Here is a 27,484-nt window from a genome sequence, read left to right on the forward strand (position 1 = left end):
AAATCAGATACAGATTCTTTAGTTGAATAGCTCTTATGTACACTACACTTGCCCCTCCCCAGTTTTTACAGGTCTCAGCCCTGAATCCAGGGAGTGACCACCTCAAACTGGGCTCAGGGTCACTTCACCCTTTGGCAATTAGAGCTTATCATGGCAGACTCCATTTCTCTTAGGATGAGTTCTCTTCAGAAATCTCTTCTGACCCTAGTGCCAATACACTCTGTCCACTGATGGAACAGACCACTAAATCATCAGCAACATAGGGCAGACATTCAGCGGACATGCCCAGACATGTCTGGAGCTCAGTGACGGAGGCAACTCAAGCTGAGAGGCTCCAGCCTACACCACATCTGACAGTGTAAGGAATATTAACCCCTCACTGCTAAATCATATAATCATTTCCAAGGCAAAGCTTTACCTGTACTGGGAAAACCTCTCTAGGCAATCGTGTCCCCTGAGAGTGGATGCATAACCTCTTTGTCTGCTTACTTACTCAATGTCTGTGGGAAAAATGTAAAATCAACATTTAATATTGAGTATTTAGAGTATTTTAATACCTGAGGGTGCAACAGATTGTGTGAACTGAATCTGTATTAGAAAAGTAAATGCACATTTTAAAGTGTGGAATTTCCCTTGACAAGATTATGAGAGTTTAACAGTAAATGTTAGTATTCACTGGGCCCAAAACAATTTTCTATGGAAACATTTTCCCCAAATTAGTGTAGAAAGGAAGCATAAGGAAAATAAAATTTGATATACAGACCGTCCCCAAGTTATGATGGTTCAACTTACGATTTATCAACTTTATAATGGTGCAAAAGCATACGCATTCATTAGAAACTATACATCAAATTTTGAATTTTGATCTTTTCCTGGGCTAGTGATATGCAGTATGACACTCTCTCTGATGGTGAGCAGTGGCAGCTTTGTCATTCACACTATCAAGAGGATAAACAACTGATAAACTTAAAACCATTCTATACTCACTCAACCATTCTGCTTTTCACTTTCAGTACAGTATTCAATAAATTACATGAGATATTCAATACTTGATTATAAAATGGGCTTTGTGTTAGAAGATTTTGCCCAACTGTAGGCTAATGTAAGTATTCTGAGCACATTTAAGGTAGGCTAGGCCAAGCTATGATGTTCAGCAGGTTATATGTATTAAATGCTTTTTTGATTTACAATATTTTCAACTTACAATGGGTAACCCCATCATAAGTTGAGGAAGATCTGTATAAATATCAGTCATATGATATGGTTGTTCCTGTCCAATTTAGGGAAGAAGCAGGGTAGTTGGATAAGATGCTGATACAAGACTCCTTTGACCACCGAAATCTCACAGGTCTGGGACTGGAACAGAAATTCTCCTAAAACAAGGTCAGGCAGCAAGGCTGGCCACCAGTTAGTCATGCTTTTACATTATGAATAGCTCCAGCCCCCACTAAACACTCCTGAGAGTTTTCAGTATCTCACACACTGTGCTAGGTGCTTTGTGCCTAAACTACACATTGTGCCTAAATTATACAATACTTGACAAGGCAGGTACTATGAAGAAAAGCAAAGCCCAGAAGGGCAACTTTCCTTAGGCACAGAGCTAGTATGTGACTGGGATCTGAACTCAGAAGATCTAACTGACCCCAATCACAGCTCACCAACATGCCACCTGCCTTCCTCAAGGGAACTAGTTGTCTTCAATGGGAAAAATGGTTGCTGATTTGCTCTCTTTTGAATATTACTGTGAACAATGCCAGTGTTGTGAGCCACAGAGTTAAAACTGGCTCCTGTAGAGGGTGGAGAAAAGGGAACCCTCTTGCACTTTGGTGGGAATGTAAGTTGATACAGCTACTATGGGGAACAGTATGGAGGTTCCTTAAAGAACTAATAATAGGGCTCCCTGGCGGCGCAGTGGTTGAGAGTCCGCCTGCCGATGCAGGGGACGCGGGCTCGTGCCCCGGTCCGGGAAGATCCCACATGCCGCAGAGCGGCTGGGCCAGTGAGCCATGGCCGCTGAGCCTGCGCGTCCGGAGCCTGTGCTCCGCAACAGGAGAGGCCACAACAGTGAGAGGCCCGCGTACTGCAAAAAAAAACCAAAAAAAAACAAACAAAAAAAAGACACATGCACCCCAATGTTCATTGCAGCACTATTTTACAATAGCCAGGACACGGAAGCAACCTAAATGCCCATTAATGGACGAATGGATAAAGAAGACGCGGTACATATATACAATGGAATATTACTCAGCCATAAAAAGGAACAAAACTGGGTCATTTGTAGAGATGTGGATGCATCTAGAGACTGTCATACAGAGTGAAGTGAAGCAAAAATTGAGACACAGAAGTAGAGAACAAACGTATGGACACCAAGATGGGAAAGCGGCAGGGGGTGGGTGGGGTGGGGTGATGAACTGGGAGATTAAGATTGACATGTATACACTGATGTGTATAAAATGGATGACTAATAAGAAAAAAAAATTTTTAAAAAACTGGCTCCTATCCATTGGAATTAATTCAAAAGACAAATGAGAATCACGCCTGCAAAACAGAAATACATTCTGGTGCTGAAGTCAGCAGTGTGTAATCCTCTTGAGTCAGGATGTAGTAACTTTATGTATCAACTTTTGGAACTCTGATCAGATAAATTTTTATTTCAAAGTGAAAAAAAAATAACACACTTTTTCCATCTAGGATAACACATTTCTTATTTGTTAGAGTCCCCATCCAGTGCTCACACTGTGCATTTTCTCCCCCTCTTCACCACAGCACACCAGCCACACTGGATACCTGAGGTTGTCCTGGACACAGGCTTTCACAGAGCTGGAAAAGGTTCAGAGCACAGCTAGAAAGATCATGGGGATGGAAGGGCCTTCCATGAAAGAAAGTCTAAAGTTATCAGGTCTATAGTTCAGAAAAGGGGAAGCCAGGAGGTGGGGAAGCATGACCTAAGTCTATTAGACAATAAAAAATTATTCAGGGTGACCCTAAGCTCATTTTCACCAAATTCAATAGAGTTAGAAACTCTACAGGACTTGGTGACTCGGCAGGACTTGGTGACTCAGCAGAACTTGGGTGAGGGGAGAGGTGAAACAGAAGGCTAAGGATGACACACAGTCTCTGCCCTGAGGGATGGGATTGAAGACAGGGCTTTATTCTAGACAAGGAGTTCAGAAAGAGGAACAAGTTTGGAATGGGGAAGAGAATGAGATTTTAGATGTGCAGAGTGAAGGTACTCAAGGAAGATTTGGGAGAACACAAACAGAAGGCAGGAGAAATATAAATCTGAATCTCAGGGAAAATAATCAGAGGGTAAAAATCTGAATTCATGAGTCATCAGCACATGGCTACAGGAGAAGCCATCGACAAGCACAGGATCATTCAGAGGAAAGGAGGAGAGTTAAAGATTGTCCCTTCTGCTCTGGGACCAGATTCACCGTCTCATGGGAGCTGTTTTAGGCTAAATAAAACATTAAACTCACTTACCTAGTGGGCCTTAAAACATATGTAATACTAGTGAACGTTTAAACTCTGTGACTTTTTTTGGCTCAAAGAATTTTACAAATAAAATTTTAAATCTATTTGTTATAAATAAATACAATTTTACAGTCCATAGTTTTCATAAGAGAACTTTGTTACTGTTACTATCAAAAAACAAAATATAAAAAGGAAAACATCTGAAGTAAATTTGCAGATGCCAGATGAATTATGGCATTATTGCTCCAGAAATAGTTATCTGAGGATGACATGAAAGACAACCTTCCCATTCTCCCCTAAAATGTCCCTTGGGAATCTTGTTAAAAGTCTACATGGCCCTAGAAGATAGGACTCTTCTTCCCAGGAATCTGCTCCTTCTTATAACCATTTCTCATTTAATCTATTTAGGTCAATTTGTTTGTTTTTCTAGCTAAACGTTTAGATATTTATCATTGCGGGAGTACAACGATGGTTACTAGTAACAACATCGTGACCATTGCTGAGTTTGAAGCATGTATCAGGCACCATTCTAGGAGCCATGAGCATTCTCCTCAGCAAGCCCATGAGGCAGGCATCAGCGTTTCCATTTTACAAATGAAATGGAAGCTCAGCAAAGTTGAGCAACTTGACCAAGGCACATCGTTGGTAGCAGAAAAGCAGAATTCAATCCCTGATGTGTCTTTCATTAAAGCCCCTGCATGCTCTTTGCGCTACTTCCCTAACTCATTTAGGGACTGACTTCATCACTGCATTATAAAGATAGTAAAGATATTGTTATGATAATTAACAAATTATTAGGTTGAACCGCATGAAACTGCAAATATCTGGCCATTTTTGACCTACGAAAATGGGAATTCCACATGGTTTGACCTTATAAAAGCACATACACAGGCATTTGGGGGAAATGTCTGGAGCAGCAGTGTGAGTTTCTAAAGAAATTCCACACCCAATAGAAAGGGTAGAGGAGAACCAAATATTTCACTCAACTCATTAACAGAAAATACATGTTATGGCTAAAAGGGAGAAAGAATAAATAGAAAATATTTGAATTTGCAAGATAAGGGAACTGTTTAAAAGTTTGTTGTGAGGGGGGTAAGAAGAGAGGGAATTGGAGGAGGGTGGTCAAAAGGTACAAATGTCCAGTTATTAGACGAATAAGTACCAGGGATGTAATGTACAACATGACAACTATAGCCAACACTGCTGTATGATATATAGGAAAGTTAAGAGAGTAAATCCTAGGAGTTCTCATCACAAGGAGAAAATTTTTTTCCTTTCTTCTTTTTTTATCGTATCTATATGAGAAGACGGATGTTAGCTGAATCTACTGTAGTGATTATTTCACAATATATACAAATCAAACCATCATGTTCTATGTCTTAAACTAATACAGAGATGTATGTCAATTATTTCTCAATAAAACTGGAAAAAAAATTTTAAGTTTGTTGTGAAAGACAGTAATTTGTTAGTTTAAGTGAAACCTTATGTATCGACTATAGGTTAACCACCAAGAGTACTGTGAAACACAAGCTAATGAAACACACAAGTGTGAAATTTAAATGGTGTATAAACTAAAATATGTTTTCATCTATATGAGGGCGTTAAGCAAGTTTAAAATATTCTAATGGAATATCATTTTGGAAAAATGACAAAGCTGAACAATTGAAAGACAGGGAGAACCCTTTAAGTGAGGCATAAAATATTAGAGATAAAAGGAAACAGAAATCAGTTATTTTAACCTTTTGTTTTACTGTGGAGGAAACTACAGTTCAGGAAGATTATATTAGCAGGAATTAAAACTCAGATTCCTGACTTCCAGTCCAGGGCTCTTTGAACTAGATCAAAATAGCATGCTATTTGAACACAGTAATGTCCTTGTGTACTGCAACTGGCCACGGCATGTATTGCAGCTGTAAGGAAACTTTCATAAGGCATAATTTTTATCCTATAGCATGATGAGGTTGCTAAAAGTAAATATATTAAAAATGTTTCATAACCATAAAATAAAAACACTATATAGGACTTCCCTGGTGGCGCAGTGGTTAAGAAACCGCCTGCCAATGCAGGGAACACGGGTTCAAGTCCTGGTCCAGGAAGATCCCACATGCCTTGGAGCAACTAAGCCCGTGCGCCACAACTACTGAGCCTGCACTCTAGAGCCCGCAAGCCACAACTACCGAGCTCATGTGCCACAACTACTGAAGTCCACACACCTAGAGCCCATGCTCCACAACAGGAGAAGCCACTGCAATGAGAAGCCCGCGCACCACAACGAAGAGGAGCCCCCACTCACCACAACTAGAGAAAGCCCTCGCACAGCAACAAAGACCCAATGCAGCCAAAAATAAATAAAATTTTTAAAAATAAAATTAATGAAAACATTGTGAACTATAAATTTAACAGCATTACATTTTCTTATTCAGCCCATTATTATTATGGTATAACAAGAACACTGCCTCCTCTCAAGATGTTTTTCTAATTGCTTTTGGATGTTGTTTTGCCTTTTAAAAGAGGAAGGCATTCTAAAAATAGGATGCTGTCAAAATGGTTTGAATTTCAAGAAAAAAATCTCACACCTGTTGGCTGAGAAATAGTTCAAAAGCATGACATTTAGAATATGTCTTTGGTACAAAATTCAGCTATAGATATCCACTGTTAAAAGATAGTTTGCCTCTAATTCAAAATATATAGCAGAAATCGGCTATCTTAATTATTTCCTTCATTTATGAAGTGGTATGTTCTTCTGACCAAGCAAGCGTATTGTTATGTGCCTGTACTTTGCTTTATTTCTCATTAGAGCATTTTTATAGCAATAGGAAAGGGTTGACTGCCATGGCTTATTCTCCCTATCTGGTACTTTCCTTGAAGATTCCTTTGAAACCCACCAATCCATCAATCAATCTGAGATTTACAGCTCAGAATTCATGATTTCAAGGAGAATAAATACGTGATCCTGAAGGAGTCTCAAATTCACTAAAGAGATAGAAAGAGACAACCACTGGTAGAAGAATCAATGTATCTTTCAAATGGCCAAGGAAACTCCAGCTCCCTCTTAGAAACCCCATGGAGAGGAGAAGCCCATCAGAGCTGCCTGGTCAATATCCCTGCTTTCAATGGAAGAATTTAGAATACTGGATGGTGTATGATGGCTTAACCATCAGCCAGAAGGGCTTCCTGACATGCTATCTGGAATAGCAAGAATCACTCAAAGGTGTTCAGAACCTTGAAAACCATCACTGAAAAAGAGAATTCATTTTCTACATACTGAATACAATCAAGTTGCCTCTCTCAAAGGGTTACGTGGATTCGTTCATTCGTGCAACAAGAATTTACCGAGCACCACCACATGCCAGGCACTATTCTAGGAACTAAGGAAACATCAATGAACAAAATAGAAAGGAGGCAAGACTATACAGTAGAGAAAAGACAGCCTCTTCAATAAGTGGTGCTGGGAAAACTGGACAGCTACATGTAAAAGAATGAAATTAGAACACTCCCTAACACCACACACAAAAATAAACTCAAAATGGATTAGGGACCTAAATGTAAGGCCAGAAACTATCAAACTCTTAGAGGAAAACATAGGCAGAACACTCTATGACATAAATCACAGCAAGAGCCTTTTTGACCCGCCTCTTAGAGAAATGGAAATAAAAACAAAAATAAACAAATGGGACCTAATGAAACTTCAAAGCTTTTGCACAGCAAAGGAAACCATAAACAAGACCAAAAGACAACCCTCAGAATGGGAGAAAATATTTGCAAATGAAGCAACTGACAAAGGATTAATCTCCAAGATTTACAAGCAGCTCATGCAGCTCAATAACAAAAAAACAAACAACCCAATCCAAAAATGGGCAGAAGACCTAAATAGACATTTCTCCAAAGAAGATATACAGACTGCCAACAAACACATGAAAGAATGCTCAACATCATTAATCATTAGAGAAATGCAAATCAAAACTACAGTGAGATATCATCTCATACCGGTCAGAATGGCCATCATCAAAAAATCTAGAAACAATAAATGCTGGAGAGGGTGTGGAGAAAAGGGAACACTCTTGCACTGTTGGTGGGAATGTCAATTGATACAGCCACTATGGAGAACAGTATGGAGGTTCCTTAAAAAACTAAAAATAGAACTACCATACGACTCAGCAATCCCACTACTGGGCATATACCCTGAGAAAACCATAATTCAAAAAGAGTCATGTACCAAAATGTTCATTGCAGCTCTATTTACAATAGCCAGGACATGGAAGCAACCTAAGTGTCCATCATCGGATGAATGGATAAAGAAGATGTGGCACATATATACAATGGAATATTACTTAGCCATAAAAAGAAACGAAATTGAGATATTTGTAGTGAGGTGGATGGACCTAGAGTCTGTCATACAGAGTGAAGTAAGTCAGAAGGAGGAAAACAAATACCGTATGCTAACACATATATATGGAATCTAAGAAAAAAAAAAAGGTCATGAAGAAACTAGGGGTAAGACGGGAAGAAAGACAGACTTACTAGAGAATGCACTTGAGGACATGGGGAGGGGGAAGGGTAAGCTGTGACAAAGTGAGAGAGAGGCATGGACATATATACACTACCAAACGTAAAATAGGTAGCTAGTGGGAAGCAGCCCCATAGCACAGGGAGATCAGCTCGGTGCTTTGTGACCACCTAGAGGGGTGGGATAGGGAGGGTGGGAGGGAGGGAGACGCAAGAGGGAAGAGATAGGGGAACATATGTATATGTATAACTGATTCACTTCGTTATAAAGCAGAAACTAACACACCATTGTAAAGCAATTATACTCCAATAAAGATGTAAAAAAAAACAGACAAAAATCTCTGCCTTCGTGCAACTTGCTTTGTACTAAGGGAGACAAACAATATGGTAAAATGTGTAGTTTGCAGATGGTGATAAATGCCATGGAGAAAACTTAAGCAGGAAAAAGAAATTATGTGAGATAATATATGTGCCTTTAAAATATATTGTAGCATTTAAAATATATTAAAGGGGTTTTCCTTCCATTAATAAAAGCTCTGAAAAGTATTTCACTGGTTTCAGGGCTGAAGTTGAGAAATTAAATTTCTTCTTGGGGGAGTAATAATCTTACCCCACTACTTGTGAATAGCGAAATAATAATAACTTTTATTTATCAAATGCCTGCTCTGTGCTAGTAACTTTACATAAAAGTACTTACTTCATGTCATTCTGTAAAATGGATATTCTCCTCATGTTACATATGGGGAAAATGACACTCTAAAAAACTCGAAATCACAGATCTTATCATCTTATGTTAGAGCTGATTCAAATGTAAATATGCCCGGCTCCAAAACCCACCCTGCCAGGCTCTGTTCTTGTTTACTGTTTAGGTTTAGGGTGCCAGGAGATCAAACGAGTCAAAAGGGAAGCAAGCTATTGCTCCCTTCTTGGGACCACCCACCCCTGCCCAACTCCCCCACCACTAATCTCCTGCACAGAGAATATCAGTCACATACATATGTGTAAATTGTTGGATTTTATGATTCCAAAATCCAGAATAGAGATCTCTCATTTGGTACAAGCCATTGCAAAAATTCACTTTAAATTTGGTAACGTGGCCTTTCCACCACCACTTGAGATTCTAGAGTATCTCTGAAAAGGAGCATTTTGTTTTCCCCTCAAACTGGTTGACAGCACTCATTTTACTACTTCGTGTTTGGGTATTAAGCGTAAGTAGTAATTACAAAAGGATGGAGTTAAGATCTAGCAACTGAGAACCAGAAAAAAACATCATGCCAGAGACCATGATTTTTGTTATTTTCTTAAAGAAAATACTTTTTTAATTAAAACAAAATGTATGGGTTTATTCACCTTCACAACCAATAAACCTAATAATACTAACCAGGGCAAGGACCAAAAGGAAAAACCCTCTAAGTAAAAAATAACATGGTGAAACATGTCTCTTCTTAAGCTGGTTATGTTACGTTTTTCTTGGTCCTCTGCCTCTTAGCATATTCATTTTCAGTTTAGTCAAAATTCAAATGCTTAAAAATCATGTTATCAATTATTTAATACTAAATTAGTGAAAACTCTAATATTTTAATTCATCAATCTGATTCTTTATTAGTTCTCTGAGCAATCATGCCTGTTTTGTGGTTGTTTTTATTTTTTACCATTATTTTTAGGTCTGTTCTTTCTTTTCAAGCAGCTGCTCTTCTGAGACAGATATTCTCAGTGTTCTATAAGCTGCGTGCCACTCCTAGCCAAGGCTGAAGAAATGTGTTTCTCTCTGGAGGCTTGCTGTGATGCCTACCTTCTCACCATCCCCTCCCCCCATTTTTATTTATTTTTAATTGAAAATGCAATGTAGTAATAACACTGAAGGACAAAATTTTTTAACTACATTTGTACACCTGTTTTAATTTTGCATGTAGTCTTCTACCACATAAGGCCCTGCTATTTTGGTAATTTCTAGTTGATGCCCCACATAGATTGCCTGGAAGAGTGACTAATATGCGTTTTAGACTCATTCTCTTTTAATTCACAGCAAAACAAAAAACAGGTTAAATACAGTGCAATATTTGAATTAAATATTTAAAGCTAAATGTAAGCAGATTACTTCACAAGGGGAGCTGAAGTGTCATTTGGTTTTAGATGGGCTATTTTTATGCTAATATAATGGGAATAAACAGTAGCAGGGAAGATGGGGGCCTGGGGGGCTGCTGGTGGGGAGGATTTTGGTGGATTCACAGCTATCCCAGAAGGTTACAGTGATTGGAGACTGATGGGATAGAAACAAAGGATGAGCACTAAGAATTGAAAAAGCTGAGAGTGGGTGGGAAACAAAGATTCTGAGTGGGCCAGAAAATGTAATGAGTTATTTAAGAAAAAACATTTAAATCAAGGAATTGAATGAAAAGAATAGAAGATGAGATGGCAGCCCCAGATATACCTGGAGCCCCATCTCAGAGTACCTCTAGAGCAAGGGGAGAACTAATCAGAATTGTCTATAAGCAGAGCCCAGACAACACAGTGTTAAATCTATGACAAGCTCTCCAAGTAATATACATGTGCTTGCCTTTGGCTGTCCTAATTGGTAAAGTGTTTCCTCAGCACATGGTCTTGCACATGGTAGACATTTGACACATCTGTTGATTGTTGACTGCTGATGAAATTATCTGAAACAGCTGGCTTTACAGCTTGTACAGTGGTGGACATGGGGGGCATTAGGATTGTTACAGGGTACAGCGTAAAGCTGTGAGTCCTTGGGGCTTGATCCTTAGAGAAGACTCCATCTCTAAGATGTGACAAAAGCCCCTTATGGATTTGTCAGGTCCTTGTTTACTGTCACACAGGCAAAAAATTAACCTTTTTCCAGTGCAGCAAATACCATCATTCATGTTAATTCTCTAACATTTCTCTGCACATCTGTAGATTACTACAGTATCTTTTCACTGTGACATGATGGGTGAGAATGCTTCACCGACTATAAGGTCCAGGAGTCTGTCACCAGCATCTCATTATTATAAATAGTAATGGCAGATCTGGACTTATGAACATTAACATTAGCATGGCTGGAGCTCCCTTGCTGGAGAAGGGTTCATTATAAATATTGACTGCAATTCCCTTTTTAACTAAAAAAAAGTGAACTCTTCCTACAGTAATAAAATCTCAAATTATAGGCCCCTAGCCTCCTGGAAAGAAAGAATAGAGGGAAAAAAACAGCGCTAAAAAAATACCCAGCCAGCATAAAAATGTTGTGTAATTTAAATAAAGTTAAAGCAGGGGATAAAAGTAATCAAGTAGTAAACAAAGGGCGGGAAAATTAATACAAACAATGAACCAACAGGACAGTTAATTAGCTTGCTTTGCAAAGAACATTTGATTTCTCCCCTGAAAGCAGTGGTGGTGACAAATAATCCTGACCTATCAAATATCTTCAGGTACAATGTAATATGTCCCCCCCATCGCCTATAAAAGAAATGCCACTGAACTACTGTGCATGGTGGTGAATTACCATGGATGCTTCTAAATTACTATGCATGGCATCTTTTCTCTGGGTTGTTTGACAATGGTCCTTCTGGTTTTTTTAAGCTCTACAATTGCCATTTGAATTTTTCCGGAATAGAAGTCTCAAAGTCAAATACCCACAGGGTTCAAGTAGCATCAGTGGGGGTAAATGGATGGGAGTAGCCGGGAGACCGTGATGAACTGGAGAATACTGCTCCATCTAAGGCAGTCAACTCTTGCCAAGTGAGCCACATCATCTAATTCTTAAAGAGAAGCTTAAAACTCAGATTTGTGTGTCAATTTTTTATATCAAAAGGGCCATACAAAACTGCCTAGGTAACTTGCAGGGTCCAGTGTAAAATAAAAATGAAGAACCCCTTGCTCAAAAATTACTAAGAATTGCAAGCTGGCAATAGCAGAGCATTAAACCAGGAGTTGGACCCCTCTCAGCGCAGGGCCCTATGCTGCGACATAGGTTGCCAGTCCATGAAGCCTGCCCTGCAGCTATACAAAACAAGCTCAGGAATCACCCAGTTTGAGACCCTGCTCTAAAGGTTCTACATTCTCTTCCCACTTCCCCTTGTGACTCAAAGCAAACAAATGCAAGATGGCTGGAAGAGTTTGGAGCATGCCCTACAGCTAAAGAACAGAGAAAAACATGGCTGGTGGCTTACAAGGGAAAAAGTCTCTGCTTCGTCTTCACCAAGTCTTAAAACCAACTGGGGGATTCAGTTGTTGATAGGTATGTGCTTGTGGAAATGAAATCTTCAGCCCTATTAATTCAAAATACCTAAAAGTCTGTTGCTGTAGCCAAAGTCCTATAAAGTGATACTCCCCTGAAAAACTTTCCCATTCATGGCCCATCTATAGAGTTGGGTATGTGCAATTGCCATCAAAGAGGAACAGTCAATCCACAAGTGATTGTCACAAGTCAGACATCCTTCACACACGCGTGTGAAGGATGAAAAATTTCATGAAAATACAGTCATAGTTTTGAGGGGCTTCCCTGGTGGTCCAGTGGTAAAGAATCCAGCTTCCAATGCAGGAGACGCAGGTTTGATCCCTGGTCGGGGAACTAAGATCCCACATGCTGCAGGGGAACTAAGCCCGCGTGCCACAACTATTGAGCTCACGCACCTCAACGAGAGAGCCCACATGCCACAAACTACAGAGCCCATGTGCCCTGGAGCCCACGCACCACAACTACAGAAAGAAAACCCACACGCCACAACTAGAGAAAAGCCCGAGCAGACCACGCTCTGTAACAAAAAGATCCCGCACGCCTCAACAAAGATCCCGAGTGCTGCAACTAAGACCCAAGGCAGCCAAAAAACAAAAACAAATAAGGAAAATAAATAAATAACATTTAAAAAATATAATCATAGTTTTGGTTTTTGTTCATGTTTATTTATTTATTTAATTTTTTGGCTATGTCAGGTCTTCATTGTGGCACATGGGCTTCTCTCTAGTTGTGGCACGTGGGCTCCGTAGTTGTGGCGCACAGACTCCAGAGCACGTGGCCTCTGTAGTTGCAGTTCACGGGCTTAGTTGCCCCACAACATGTGGGATCTTAGTTCCCTGACCAGGGATCGAACCCACATCCCCTCCATTGTAAGACAGACTCTACCACTGGACCACCAGGGAAGTCCCACAATCATAGTTTTGAATACATTAGTTAATATGATTGTTTAGACAAATGCTTCCCATTTAAAGTGACGTTTGTAAGGCATACTAGGGTGAATAAACAGGCTGCTTGTAGCTGGAGGTGACTGGCACATACCTCCACCAGTATGCTAGCTGGAATGTTCCATTTAGAGGGCTTACTGGACAGTTTTTAAAGATTAAAAATATCTTTCATAAAAATGAAAAAAACTCCTTAAACTGATCTGTCATATACATTTCATATTTCCATACGTCAGGTTTATGTCAATTGAGACAGACATGTGCTTTTTATTTAATTACAATTATACTTTTCAGAATAGCTTAATACAAACAAAATGCTAATCACCAAATTGGCTTTGTTCACACCCAGCAAGATTCTAATCCAAACTCAAGAAGAAAAAACCAAAGCTACTTGGCTCCACCAAAGCCAAAGTGATGGAGATGCTCTATGGAAATCAAGCAAAAATCACAGGGCTTAAGCCTGTCAAGGTAGAAAAATGAAAACAACTCCAGGATCTTTAAAAAGTTTGGACTGAACTATTCTGCTAGTTCACACTGCTCCCCTTTTTTTTCACTTAACATTGCATTTCCTCTTTCCTAGTCTGATGTGTCCACAGTTTATTTTTCTTTGCTGACTGGAACAAAATAATTTTTATTTTTTAATTTGTATTGAAGTTTGATATAAAAAAATTCTAGATGCTCAACCTCTTTCCCGCACCTATTTCTTGCTTACAGTGAACCTCTTTTCAATGAATATCTAATGAAGGCAGCTATTAAATAAAAATGAATGTTATATAAAAAAGTAAGAGAAAAACCAAACCTATTATTCAATGCAGCAATTTTACCTCCACATGTAGACCATATATGCATATGTGCAGAGATAATGGGTGTATCTCTGGAATAGAAGTAAATGGAAATAGTATTACAGTATCAAAGAGAATAAATTATTCCACTGTAAATTTATCTGTTTATTTTTATCTCCGCACCTCCACTCCTGCCGCTAGAATGCAGTGGGGTAAGAGATCTGCATCTGTCTTGTCCCACTGCTATGTTCCTAACATTGCCTGGCACACAGTAGATACTCAATAAATAGGTGTTAAATTGAATTGAATACATAGGATCAAAACAAGTTATCATTCCCTGGTTCTAAGATTGGAAATAGAAGGAAACCTGAGACATGTAGCAGGACTACCAACTTCCCTAAATTCCACTGGCTTTTTTATTCCCTAAATAGAGCCTAACTCCTGTGGTCACTGCACCCAGCAACTCCGTTGCTTTCTGGTCAGCCTCTAATCCCTGTAGCTCATGCAGACACGAGCTTGGGCCTCATTGAAACAGGCTAGGACAAAGATTAACTTCTTCCCAGAACCTAGTAGTGGCTAATGAGCTCTGTGGAATAATATTTCTAAGTATTCATCATACCGGAATCAATATCAACGTGCTGTCAGTGTGTGCATTAGCCCCACAGTCAAACAAAGAACAGCCCTTATGGCCCAATAATGACACTGGGCGTGGATAGCTGGGGATGGGCAAGATGATGCAGAGATGACTATAGCAGCTCTCCTCAAACACAAGGCTTCCAGGATGTTGCACAGACAGTCATTCTTGTACTTTGTCAGAGGTAGGCAGCATTTAGATTCAGCCACTGATGATACTCAGCAAAATAACTCTCTTTTATCTTCCTAACCCATGAGATGGATTACACCTTCCTGACTGTAAGAGAAGTCTACTCTTCTATTCCTTGCTGGTGCTGGCAAGGAATTCAAATGTCTTAAAGTTAGCAGAGCACTACATATGTAGCTGGTAAGACAGGTACAACAAACTTGAATCATTACTGACTCAGGTAAGACCTGCTTTTATTACAACTCTATCATGCCCACACTCATTTGTGTAGCGTTTCCCATCCTCAGATCCTGCTAGAAAGATATGTCAAGCAAGGGTAATGGCAAAAGGTCTGAGCATCAAGTCTGCATTACTTTAATCTCCGGGATCAGAGTAGAATCTGACCAAGATTCATGCTCATCCCTGTAGTAAAATGGATCTTAGTGCTGTAAATGAGATTTCATTCTACGTGTGAAATCTGATTTTCCAATTACAATGAGAAGGGTGGGGTGAGTTTGATAGAGTAAAGATGACTGCTCTTATGGTATACACAGTTAAGATGTTATAAAACTAAGATGACTGTGGGTAAGCAGGTGGACATCACAGTCAAAATCACATCGATTTGGAATCCTGGTCCAATAACTTATTAACTATATGACCTTAGCCAAATTTGGTAACCTGGCTAAAACTTAGTTTCTGTAAAATGTAAATAATAATAACTTAATCCTCCTATAAAATGAGATTGTTACTCTCTATCTCATAATGTCATTATAAGGGCTGAATAAGTTACATACAATGTTTAGTCCAGTGCCACTACATAATAAGAATTGAATAAATAAGAGCTGTGGTTGTTACTATGATTTTTCTTTTTATCACCCCACCATGGCCTAGTTATCTACAAAGAATTAACTTCTTTGTACCTTTGTAATTCAGTGAAGAAAGCCATAACCAAAAGCATGGAAGAAGTTAGTTTCTTGTTAGGCTTCCATGGTCTAAACTTGGCCACACAATAAATACGATCTTAATGATCTTTCACTAATCACTGTGAAATAAAATTCTCTAAATTCTAGAAAGTTTCAGTGAAACACCACAAAATGCAGCCATAGAGCAATCTCTCCCTTCCCCCATACACACACACACCCCATCCACCCCTTGGGGATATATTAAACTAAGACAACCGAAATAGCCTTAGCCAGTAATTAAGACACACAGCTAATCAGAGAGCAGCACAGGCTGTGGCCCTCTGCAAAGAAAACGAGCACCCAGGACGACAGCTCCCGTTACTAGGGCTTTGTTCTCCTAGAGCAAAAAGAGCACAAAAGCATAAAGTTGGGGAACTACAAAAGCATTTTGAACATTTGCAGAGGTGAGGAGAGATCACAGGCTCCTCTAAACTGGAAGGAGATTCTACCAGATAACTGCGTCAGCCCACACCCTCCAGCGCCTTCCCCACCCTCAAAGCATGACTCCACTTTTCCTATCATTGCCTTTAAGGAATCTGGCTTCTGCGACTTCCAGTAATGGTACAAATCACCCATGATGAAGCAGCTGAGAGCACTGTTAGACAAAAGAAACAAAAATTAAGCAAATAGGAAACTCCTTAAAATGCTGCCTTTGGTTATTTTTATTCCTAGCAATTTATGTTACCAAAGCAAGTCTTTCTTCATTGCTTTTCCTTGCAAGTAATACTTTAAATGAATTCCAATGGCCACTGAGTGATTTTCTCCAGACCCATAATCTAGCCACTAGACGCACTTTCCCCTCCCCCACCACCATCTAGCACTCCTCCCTGTCACCTTAGAGCTTCTGACTTAGCTGTATTCACACCCAGAAGTCCCAGCAGAGCTTTCTGTTCACATTTTACGACATAAAAAAAGCAGGCAATGAACCCATGCTCCTAAGTGCCTGCGATAAAGCCAGGCTGAGCTGACCTCTCCCATCCCAAACAGCTGCATGTCAGGCACATAAACTTAAAGGACCAAGAGCAGCATGTGTGTGATGTGTATAAACAAACTAATTAAATCCAAGATCTTTCATCCCAGCTAGCGCCTAATGGGACCAATAGGCTCGACTCTGTGCAAAAAAAAAAACACAAAACAACAAAAAAAACAAATCACTCCAAGCTAGCAAGAGGTATTGCTTTTCCTGCTTCCTGTGATACATCTCTTTTAGGCTCAATAAACAGCCTCAAAGAAGAGGAACTCAAGGGTTGCCATTCATTCCTGTACGACTTTTCAAATAAAAACTATCAGCTTGGCAGCACTGAGCCAAAGACCACTCCCTGATCCCAAGTGGACACACTGATCAATTGGACTGACATGCACCTCCTCCTTTCCTTCCCTTAGTAGCAATCAGCTGCACCGGGGAAATCCATTGCCCAAAACAAAAGACAACTCACTGCTCCTTATCTGATAATGTCAGGTCATAATTTTTAGAAAAAAAAATAATAATAATGAAGAGGCCTAAAGACAGAGCTAGGAGTTGAAATAAGCACCATACGTGTTTACATAGAGTTTCAGAATTGAGTTGAGGTTATGACTGAGCCCAGAGATCTGTATTCGCCACAATCACTGAGGACTCTGCTATTTATTCATCTTATCAGATTCTGGTTAAAGTTAAGCAAGAGGTAGCAACACCATTGCCACTTGCAGAGGCTCTCCATAGGGTTACCCTTCACTGCAACTGCCGCAGAGAGGAGACTTGTTACAAGTCAGCCTGCAGATAACTCCAGCTATTTTGAGGACTAGCTAGAGATGAAAAAATATTGTGGCAGTCTTTCAACTAACTATGAAGGACACGGGTTGAAGGACTACCATGTACATCAATAGGCTCAAGTAATTTCATTTTGTTTGGGTCTCTCTGTTTTTAAAAAATTCTGTCTTGAACATTCAAGAGATCCCCTTTCACATCAGGGCTATGTCAAATGCTTATTCAGCATTCGTTCCTTGCCATGAAGAAACTGAAACCCAACCGAGGTAAATACTGAATTTCATACTGTAAATCACTTAATATTTCATAAATCACAAGAACAAATAGGGGACCAATGAGCTCTCCCCATAAAAAGGAAATATGTATCTTTACAATCTTTAAATACTGTGAACTGCTCAATTTAGAGCCTATTTGGGGTTTTGCAATAGAAAAATATCTTATGTTTATGAAAAATTCCATGAGAACACTAAAAATAACAGGCAGAGATAGAACAAGAATAATTCCATATATTTTGATCCCTCTATGACTCTTATAGGCCTTTGTCTTAACCCAGCAGCCTGAAAACAGATTTAGGTAAAACAGCCCTTCTTTCCCTAGTCCATTTTAAGCAGACAACATCCCCCCATCACCGCCTTAGCAGACACCGACTAACCAAGAAAACAGCCATAAAATTAAGGCCCAGACATTTAACACTCACCATCTCCTGCTCCCACCGCCTTCTTTTGATGTTTACAGCACATCTGTAGGATGCAATACTAGGAGATGCCTTGTTTGACCTGCTGCATGATGCTGTGACATCAGTTCAGATGATGCAGCTCATTATGGGAAAGACTGCTGTTGCTATGGCAACTGGGATGTGCTAGGAATCCTTGCTGCATTTCCAGTGGAGCCTGAGACAATACGGAAGCCCTGTAAGAAACAGACAATATGCAAAATTTAGATCAAAGGAAGAGAATCCCTCATTGGGCTAAAATCCATAGGTTTAAAAGGGATTTCCCTGAAGTCATTTTGGAAAAAATAAAAATAACCTCCTACTTTGTTGTTACACACTTAGAAAAAGGGGAGGGGGGAATTAGATTTAGCGCTAAAACAAATAAAAACTCAAATGGACAATGTTTCTCTGTTAGGTAATTTGATTACTTTTTCCTCTCTGGACAGCATTTCAATTACTTTTTTAAAAAGTTATTAAAAAGAATTTTTCTCATTTGTCAAAGACGAAAAGAACAAAGCAAGGAACAGAAAAAAAAATTAAAAATGGAATATAAACAGCTGAGAAAGTGACTCTAATTCTAAAGAAAATAGGGTTTAATTCTCAGAATATGGACAAACTCCTACCAACAAAGTCTGTCCTAATCATTTCCACTGATGGACACCAACCCAGACACATGACACGTGACACAGAACCTTCTCACGCAGACTAGCCCCAGCTCTCACTTGAGCATTGGATAGGCAGGCACATGGAAGGAGGTTTAGAATCTAGGGGGCACATCACATCACCTTCAACTTCTCGGGCCCCTTCCTTTGACATGCAGAGAACCCCTACCACTCAGAGCCAAAATGCAAGAGTCTTTTTCTGGGACCAAACCTGGTAGTTGGAACAAATGGCAGACCTGCTAGAAACTTCCAAATCATTGGCATTCCAAACATTGGGGTTCTGTTTTCCTCCCTATGGGGAAATGAGACACACAGGAGGAAATTACTCACAGCCCTCCCCCCCACAAAAGCTGAAACTGTGTGAAAAGCCACATTTAGATAAGACATAGTGAGGTATTTCTGTAGTTCGTAAAAGAAAAGCAAATCTAAAGCAATCATTTCTTTCCACTCCTGAGCAGAAACAAACATTATGTGATGCGAACTGGGGAGAAGGAGACATGGACAAAGCAGCCATCTCTTGCATATTTAATACTCTCAGACCACGGATAGAGAGAGAATCAAGCTGACCTACATACATCCACTCTATCTGCACAACTCTGGGGAAGAACAACATTCTAAAACCCCCAAATCTAATGAGACAATTATATCGTCCCCTCCTACTTGAGATTTTAAATGGCATTGTTAACCAGCAGCATGGGGGATGGGGAGATGAAATAGCAGAAGGAATTCAGGCAGTGGCTTGGTAAATGGGGGCTGATAAAATGCCTGAAAGACGCCAAGATCCTAGCAGGGTGCACCATCAGCTATGCACAGAGCATCCCCTCCCTGATGCAAAGCCAGGATTATTCTTACTTCACCTAATGAGGAATTGGGAGGCCAAGAGCAAGATGTGAAGCTGCCTGCCCAAGTCATCCATGCTCTCAGTCATGCGCAGAGCCTGACTCCCACCCTTTATCTTAGGCCACATGCCACACCAAGGGAAGTAACAGGCAGCCACTCCAGTGTAAAGAGCACTGATCTGGGATTCAGGAAACCCAAGTGTTTATGCCAGTTCCTCCAGTGAGCATCTGTGTAACATCAGGTCAATCAATTAACCTCTCTGGGCCTCAAGTTTTTCACCTGCAGAGATGATGGATTTAGCTAATAACCATGGTTTTCAAGTTTTTTGTTAGTCGTGGAACCCTATCTTCTAATGATACAGACCAAAGCTGGGCTGCCCTGGGTGAGAGGGGATAAGAAGCCCAGAGCCAAGTTTGACGAGCTCTTCTCAACCCCATGCCCCATCTCACCTGCTATGATCTGACCTCTGAAGGCACTCTGATGAAACCCTCAGCCACTGGGGAAGATGGAGTGAAAGTCATGGCTCTATAACAGTATTATAAGCCTTTCCATAACTGAAATCTACGGTTCTATAAAAGGGAGAGAAGAGGGTGGGATCAGGTGTTCCAGACTTGAATATGGCTTCTCAGTATGAGTTTCCTTTGCCAGAAAAATGTCATTGGTTTGGTGGGAAGAGATGGATGTCTCATCAATTCTAAGGCCAAGTCAGACTTTTAACAACCTGAAGTGGCTGAATTACTGGCCCCCAAAATGGCCTAATAAAAAGTGGACCCATAAAGCAGAAGCAAGTCATGAAGTATTTTCTTGCTGTGTGAATGGGGCTGTAGTAATTCACCTTGAATTTCCTAATGGCCTTTCTCACTACCTCCAAATCCTCAATTTGTGGTGTTGTTTTGAGGATTGCATGCACTAATGTTTATAAAAGCATTTGGAAACCAAAAGCGGAACCTTTGTTAATATTGTCGTTAACAGCCCACTCACCCCAGTCAGGGGAGGCTATTTAGCTCTTGCCTGTAGGTCCAGTAAGATTCTGGACTCTGGAATAAGATGGTTAGGAAATGACTTACAAGGTCTGCACAACTACCAATGCGGGCTTACCCCTCACTATTCACTTCGACAAGGGGTCCTCCCAGAGGACAGAGCCAGGGCCATGGGCAGAATGGATAAACGCCTCCTCTTGGAGAACAGAGTCAGGGCCTTACCAAGGAAACTCTCCTACTTCCAGGTGGCCATTCTTACTAGCCAAGGGTCATTTCTACCCTAAGCAATGTTACTTGGCTATACTGTTGACATTTTATTATTTTCAGGTTTCCAGGAGAACAGAGCTACAGAATTAACCAAAGGTTGAAATCTTATGCAGAAGGAGAAGGGGTTTAGTTAATCCTTTACCAACAATGCCCAATTCTGGAATTCTGGCTTCAAAATTGACCTTCATTCACAAAATATACAAATACTCAAGCACTCTAACCACAGGCCTACATGACCATATACCCATGCTGGCTGTAGATGCTGTTTTAATCAGTACAGTATATACTTTCTGAGAACATTTGTTGGCCAAAAATATTTGGACACCAAATTACAGTGGTCATTTGTGGCTCTTACTGTTGTCAAATGCACACCATCCCTTCTACTTTTTTTAGATAATCACACAGATATTATTATTAATCATGGGTGATCAGAATAGAATTTGCAACCATAATATTAATAATAAGCTCAGTTATTATTGTAGTTAGCTAACGTTTGGATTTATTATTTCCTCTCAGACATTACCTCTTCCACATTCTGACTTATATGCTTTGGGTGGGAATCCAACCAAGGAATGCAGAATGCCACTCAGTCTTAAGCCAATAAGCTTGTTCCATCCCCAGACATACAGAAATTAGTTCAGAGATGATATGAGACCCCACTGAAGCCAATAAGATACAGTGAGACATTTTAAAGAAATCACTGTTGGCTCCTGGTTTTGAAAGGGTGTCAAATCTGAAGTAGCTCATCCATTTTGTATTCATGAGTGAAGAATCTGTCTAAGCCAACAGAGGGAGGGCTGAGATAAGTTGAGAGAAAAGAAACTGAGTTCTGATGACACTGCTTGGGCCAGAAATCAGCCCTACTCTGACTCTGTAGGTTATAAGAGCCAAAAAGCCCCTTTTCTGCTTCAGCCAGTATGTTTTGGGGTTTCAGTCACAGTAAACAGAGCCCTAACTGATCCAATCATTGAAGAAACTGTGTAAGGCATAAATTGGCACCATTAGCATGAAGCGTACTTGGAAGAAAAAAAAAAAGCTTGGGCTCTGGAGTGGTGCATGAGACTGAACAGTGAGACCCCTCAAAGGGTTAGGGTCGGGGCCAGAGCTGGCAAGACCCCCTCACAAGGAAGGCGCAATGCATTATTCATCTTTTCTCCTGGACATTCCCGGACTTGACAGTGACTACATACTCCAATCAGCTTAAGCCCCATTCCTCTGCCCTTTCCCAGGCAAAATTCCCATCAGCAAAGGCCAAAAAGCCTCCAAAAGCCCAGGGAGGATGGATTAGCTCCTGATTGAACACCTCAATTTGGAACCTGAAGCAAACCTTGGGGTGATTTTCGCCAAAGAAACTGGCCCCAACCTGTTCAAAGGTCTCCCTGTCATCTTCTGAATTTAAGATTTTCTCTTGCCCAACTTTAGAGTTAATATGGTTTGCTGCTTCACTAGATTTAACGCCAAACAAAAACATTCGACATAAAACCAAGTGGCTTTAATGTGCTGGTGGAAGTCCAGTTGTGCTGAGTTATACAGGTAAAGGAAATACCTATATATATCAGGACCAACATATGATGAGGGTTTATGTGCTGTTTAAACTTTGCACTGGCATTTCTGGGGCTTTCCTGTTGTAGTACTCAATTTTTTCATAGGTCTTAATCTTATCTACTCAAGTAAACAGCTCTTTAGGGTACTACCAATGTCTTGCGCTACTTTTGATTCCCCCATAACCTTTAGTGCACTCCTAGGCATAAGTAATCCCCTAACAAGTCCTTCTTAATTTCTTTTTTGTTAAAGTAACATTGTTTCCATTCCAGGCAAAGAAAAATTTCCTAACAGATTTCTCCTTATCACAGCAGAGTTTGAAATCTTATAAGATTTTACTAAGGCTTACATGTGTAAATCTTTTCCCCTTCCTTTTGCTGCCTAAAATAACAAAAAGTAATTTGCTACTAAGAAAATCTGACCAAAAATGATAACGCAAGCCAGCAAACAAACATTTAATCTCTGTCTCATCAGAGACAGAAGGAATAGTGATCATGATACCTGTTTCAAGTTATTTACAACTGAGTCTTTTAATTAACATAGCATTTTCAGCCCACACGGTCTTTTAAAAAACTAGATTCCTCCCCTTACCTGAGAAAAATCATGAATAAAACAACTAACCCTCATTTACATTAAAATAACTAACCCGGCATAAGCATAATGCATTCTAGAAATATGGAGTTTCCCGAGATAACTTTAGTTAGAAAAAGCGATTCTTTTCTATGGAAAAGAAACAAATTACATCATACCTTCATATGTAAAATTCCTACAGTAAATAATATGTTAAAGGGCTCACTAAATCAAAGTTACAAGTAGCTCTGATAAAAGAGATTTGTTTTACAAGGTACAAACATTTTTTTAGTGAATAATCCAATTTAGTAAATGTACTCTTAAAAATCAGCTCTATATAAAGTACAGAGTTACACACCATTGGTAAAGTTATCTTCATTTGCTAGAGTGCTATGAAACAAACAAGAGAGCTGAAATGTTCAGCCAATTACAAGTATCCATTTTGCTTTACATCTGAGTCGTTATATCAGGCTGCCTTATATTCCATTAACTGGACGCATGTCTGTCATGGAAGCAACTTCAAGCATCTTCAGGGCAAAGACTAAGTCTTCCAGAGCAGAGTAGGTTGTGTAGCAAACACTTGTCGTGTACATTGCCTAGTAAATGCTTCTTTACATGAGTTTGTCAAACTCAGAGACTTGATCCTGGCCAGCTAAAGACATGCAATTAGAAACTCCCAAACCACCAGTCAATCATAAATATACATGCATATAAACACATACACATATTGACTTGAAAACATAGGTGAGAATGAGTTTTTGCACATAATACCAATATTTCCCTCTTACTCTAGCCAGTGATAATATTTTACTTTCAAATGTATTAATTTACTGCTGGTCTAAACATTCTATCAAAATGTATTTATTGTAAAAACATTTCACCATAATACAAAATATTATTGCTTCATGGAATTCTTTTGAAAAAGATTACACAGACACAAACATAAAAGTAAATCTAAAATATTCATAAGTATACATGTCACAAAAAGAACATATACCATAATAAATACACTGAGATAACATACAAAACAATAAAGTCAAGTAATAAAAGCACTGCTTTACCTAGCTCTATGTTTATAGTGCTTGCTCGGTGCTATGGACTGAATATGTGTATCCCCCCAGAATTCACATGCTGAAATCCTAACCCCCAAGGTAATGGTATCAGGAAATGGAACTTTTGAGAAGTGACCAGGTGATGAAGGTGGATCGCTCATAAATGGGATTAGCGTCCTTACAAAAGAGGCCCCAAAAAGCTCCCTTGACCCCTTTTACCATGTGAGGACAAAGCAAAGAGCATTGTCTATGAACAAGGAAGTGGGTTCTCACCAAACACAGAATCTTCCAGCCCCTTGATCTTGGACTTCCCAGACTCCACAACTGTGTGAAATTAATGTCTGTTTTTTATAAGCTACCCAGTCTATGGTATTTCTGTTATAGCAGCCCAAACAGATTAAGATCCCAGCTCCTCAAAACTAAGTTGTGTTTCTATATACCTACTACAAAAGAAAAATTAAGAAAACAATCCTATTTACAATGGAGTCAAAAAGAATAAAATACTTAGTAGTAAATTTAATCCAGGAAGGTGAGAGATCAGTACACTGAAAATTATAAAACACTGATTGATGAAAGAAATTAATGAAGACACACATAAATGGAAAGGTAGCCCATATTCATGGATTAGAATAAATAACATTGTTAAAATGTCCATAATACTCAAAGCAATTTTCAGATTCAATTTAATCTCTATCAAAATGCCAGTGCATTTTTTACAGAAATAGAAAAACAACCCTAAAATTTGCATGGAACCAAAAAAGATCACAAATAACTAAAGCAATCTTGAGCAAGAAGAACAAAGCTGGAGGCATCACACTTCCTGATTTCAAACTATCATACAAGGCTATAGAAAGCAAAACAGTGTGGTACTGGCATAAAAATAAAACACATAGATCAATGGAACAGAATAGAGAGATCCAAAACAAACCCATGCATATGTGGTCAACTAACTTTCAACAAAGGCACCAAGAACACAAAATGGGAAAAGATAGCCTCTTCAGTAAGTGGAGCTGGGAAAACTGGATATCCACATGCAGAAGAATGAAATTGTGCCCTTATCTTACATCATACACAAAAATAAATTCAAAATGGATTGAAGACTTAAGGAAAAGACCTGAAACCATAAAATTCTCAGAAGAAAATATAGGGGAAAAGCTCCTTGATATTGGTCTTGGTGGTAGTTTTCTGGATACAACATCAAAAGTACAGACAACAAAAGCAAAAATAAATGAGACTACATCAAACTAAAAAGTTTCTGCATAGCAAAGGAAACAATCAAGAAAGAAGAAAATATTTGCAAACCATATATCCAATAAAGGTTTAATATCCAAAATATAAAAGAATTCTTACAACCCATAGCAAAACAACAATCCAATTTAAAAATGGGCAAAGGATCTGAATAGATACTTTTCCAAAGAAGACATACAAATGGCCAAAAGGTATATGAAAGATGTTCAACCTCACTAATCAGGAAAATGTAAATCAAAACCACAATGAGATATCACTTCACACCTACTAGGATGTCTGTTATCAAAAAGACAATAGATAACAAATATTGTCCAGAATGTGGAGAAAAGGGAGCCCTTATACACTGTTAGTGGGAATGTAAACTGGTACTGCCACTATGGAAAACAGTATGGAGGTTCTTCAAAACATTAAAAATAGAACTACCATATGATCCATAAATCCTACTTCTGGGTATATATCCGAAGGAAATGAAATCACTATCTCAAAGAGATATCTGCCCTCCAATGTTCATTTCAGTATTACTCACAATAGCCAAAATATACAAACAATCTAAGTGTCCATCAAAAGATGAAAGGATAAAGAAAATGTGGAAGACATATATAATCTGTGGAAGATATCTACATACGGGATTTATATCTCCCATTCCATATATGAGTGAGTGTGTGTGTGTATATACATAAAATACATTCAGCCATAAAAAGGAAGGAAATACTGCCATTTGTAACAACATGGATGAACCTGGAGGGCATCATGCTAAATGTAATAAGCCTGAGAGAGAGACAAATACTGTATGGTATAAGTGGAATCTGAAAAAAAAAATTTAACTCATAGAACAGAGAGTAGAATGGTGGTTGCCAGGGCCTTGGGGAAGATATTGATCAAAGGGTACACACTTTCAATTATAAGATGAGTAAGTTCTGAGGATGTAATGTACAGCATGGTGACTATAGTTGATAATTGTGTATTGTATATTTGAAATCTGCTGAGAGTGTATCAATAGACCTTACGCATTCTCACCAAAGAAACCAAAAAACAAAAACCCAGTGACCATGTGAAGCAATAGATGTGTTAATTAAGTTGATTGTGGTGATCATTTCACAACGCATATGTATAGCAAATCATCACATTGTACAAATTAAATATATTACAATTTTATTTGTCAACTATACCTTGATAAAGCTGGGGGATAGAGGGAGAAAATAACAACAACAAGAAAAAAGATACCCAGATCTTGTATGGAATTTAGCCAACAAGAAAAAAGACACCCAGATCTTGTATGTTTCCTAACGAATATAAGATCAAAATACTTCAGGACCTGTTTTAGTTGGTGTGCTGGCCCTTGGCTTAATGTCTTAAAACACCCAAGAAGTGTGGCATAACTGTAGATAGTACCTGCTGTAGTTGGTCAGCACTTTAATAATGTGCCACTCAGGTTTTAAAATGTTAGTGGTGTGCTGCAGAGTATCACGAATTGTACAAGAGATGAGCTAGACTGAACAAAAAGATGATGTGTCACAGTAAAAATGAGCCAGCACCATTTATCTATCTGGGACTTCAAGTGGTGATTTAAAATAAGTAAATACCACCACCCCACTCCCCCGCCCCCCGCCGAAGTGGCACCATTCTGAGGCACTGTTTCTGATGCTGTGTGGGCTCCCATGTATTGGTGGGCTTTGAAATCAGCTTTGGAGTCTCCTTCATAGGAGACAGCCTTATGAGTAACTGTCATACAGACAGTGGGACCTGAGGAGAGTCTAAGTCCCACCTGCCCCATGGTCTCCCTCACAAACCTGCTTTGGTTCCTAAATTACCTCAGAATCCACTCCACTCAGTTGGAAGCTAATGAATGTTTTGGAGGAGAGGTGTCACCATCTGCCATCGCAGCCATTGATACCCGCAAGGCAGTGCGTGCTGTGGGACAGGCACTAAGCAGACGAGTGGGAAGACAAATAGGTTGAAGCCTCACCACTAACAGCCACGGGAAATCGGGCAAGGCATTAACCTCTCTCAGAGTCCTCAACTGTAAAATGAGGAGTAACTGCTCTGCTTACCTAACAGTGCCATGAGAATCTAGAAGCAAATGCCATATTTGTAAGTGTTATAAGAAAGAAAGAGGGAAAGGAGGAAATGAGTAAAGGGAAAGGGAAAAAGAAAATGTTGGAAGGGAAA

The 27,484-nt window shown here is 39.4% G+C and overlaps 1 protein-coding gene across 4 annotated transcripts in view; it reads right to left on the reverse strand.

Moving 5' to 3' along the window:
* The window catches only part of AKAP6 (A-kinase anchoring protein 6), a 594,710-nt gene that overhangs the window by 468,774 nt on the left and 98,452 nt on the right, over positions 1-27,484 (reverse strand). For all 4 annotated transcript variants that reach the window (XM_067737915.1, XM_067737937.1, XM_067737904.1 and 1 more), the window contains one exon: positions 18,140-18,351. The gene's annotated coding sequence lies outside the window, so the exon portion shown is untranslated. The remainder of the gene's footprint in view (positions 1-18,139; positions 18,352-27,484) is intronic.

This window comes from Pseudorca crassidens, chromosome 1 (assembly GCF_039906515.1).
Source record: "Pseudorca crassidens isolate mPseCra1 chromosome 1, mPseCra1.hap1, whole genome shotgun sequence".
NCBI lineage: Eukaryota > Metazoa > Chordata > Mammalia > Artiodactyla > Delphinidae > Pseudorca > Pseudorca crassidens.